Genomic DNA, 1,487 nt, shown 5'->3' with positions numbered 1-1,487 from the left:
ATTTTATGGTTGGGGGTCACCACAACATGAGGAACTGTATTAAAGGGTCGTGGCATTAGAAAGGTTGAGAACCACTGTCCTAAATGCAATACATCAAAAGTGCTAAACACAGTCAAGACCTGACATTTCTGTTTTTAAAGAGCATGTGAGGAAGTGAGGCATCCCATTACAGGATTATTCATTCATAGAATTTCAGTGTGTTTTTGTTTTTTGTTTTTTTTTGCTGCAAAAAGCTTTATTGTTTCATTTGGTCCAAAGCATGGGAGAGGGCTCCATGATGGTTACAAGAATAGCTAGTAGGTTCTGGAAGAGGCTCAGGGAAAAGCCAGACCCTAGGGAAATGCAGAGGGCCCCTCAAAGGCCTCTGGGCTCCAAAGGCTCCTGGTCGTACTTGAGGGTGAGCCTTTCCAAGGGGTACTCGCCCGGCCCAGCTGGGGGCCGGCAGCCTGCAGAGGTTAGTCAGGTGTCGCCCATCTTCTTGATGAGTTTCACCTCCTCACCCAGGAAGTGGTTCTCCCGGAAGTCACAGAGATGAGGATCTGCATGGGTAAAACCCAGAGCGTACAGCTCCAGAAGGGCCTGGTTCAGGTTCTTCGCCAAGGCCAGGGCGGCTTCCCTGGCGTCCTGAGTTTTGCCCACTCATCTTGGGGAGGCCTCAGCACGTCCGGGAAGAGACTGCGGCCATGGCGCTGGTTTAAGAGATGCTCAGCGCCCCCGTGCTGCTTCTCCGCTAACGTGAGGAAGAGTGGCCCACACCCTTGAGAGCCACATCATCCTGGTCGAAATAGAAGCCGAGAGAGAGGTAGGTGTAAGAGGCCCGCAGATGCAGGTTGGCCAGGCGGTTGACCGCAGCCTCCACCTCGGTGGAATAATCCTGACGAATTTGGGAGCTCATGGTTGTTTGGCAATAAGGAGTTAAGGTTGGAAAAAACCAGTGTGTTGGCTGGTCTCAGGGGTGGTTCTGAAGGTGGTGACTGGATAAGATGCCGGAGAGAGGCCGGAGGCTGGAGGAAGGGGCCTCCCTGGGTCTGTTCTGTCCAAACACTGTTGAAGCAAGAGGCCAGATCCAGGACCACTGAGGCACTGCCCAGGTGTTTTTAAGTTCAGCAAAAATTTTCATGACACTAGAGCAGTGGTCGGCAAACCGCGGCTCGCGAGCCACATGCGGCTCTTTGGCCCCTTGAGTGTGGCTCTTCCACAAAATACCACGTGCGGGCGCACACAGACAGTGCGATTGAGACTTCGTGGCCCATGTGCAGAAGTCGGTTTTCGGCCTGGGCGAGTCTATTTTGAAGAAGTGGCGTTAGAACACTCAAGGGGCCAAAGAGCCGCATGTGGCTCGCGAGCTGCGGTTTGCCGACCACTGAGCTAGAAGAACTCAGTAAATAATATTGGCACAAACCTTTTTTTAAAATCCTCACCCGAGGATATTTTTTCCAATTGATCTTTAGAGTGAGTGGGAGGGCAGAGGGGAGAGAGAGAGAGAG

The 1,487-nt window shown here is 52.3% G+C and overlaps 1 pseudogene across 1 annotated transcript; it reads right to left on the bottom strand.

Moving 5' to 3' along the window:
• Nucleotides 1-354: 354 nt before the first annotated feature.
• LOC307109944 (ferritin light chain-like) lies at nt 355-895 on the bottom strand (annotated as a pseudogene). The gene has a single exon. The product of its transcript is annotated as a ferritin light chain-like (transcript).
• Between the last annotated feature and the right edge of the window lie 592 nt (nt 896-1,487).

Source organism: Cnephaeus nilssonii, assembly GCF_951640355.1.
Source record: "Cnephaeus nilssonii genome assembly, chromosome: 13".
Classification (NCBI taxonomy): domain Eukaryota; kingdom Metazoa; phylum Chordata; class Mammalia; order Chiroptera; family Vespertilionidae; genus Cnephaeus; species Cnephaeus nilssonii.
Note: the sequence above shows the minus strand (reverse complement) of the source record. Positions and strands in the feature narration are given on the sequence as shown.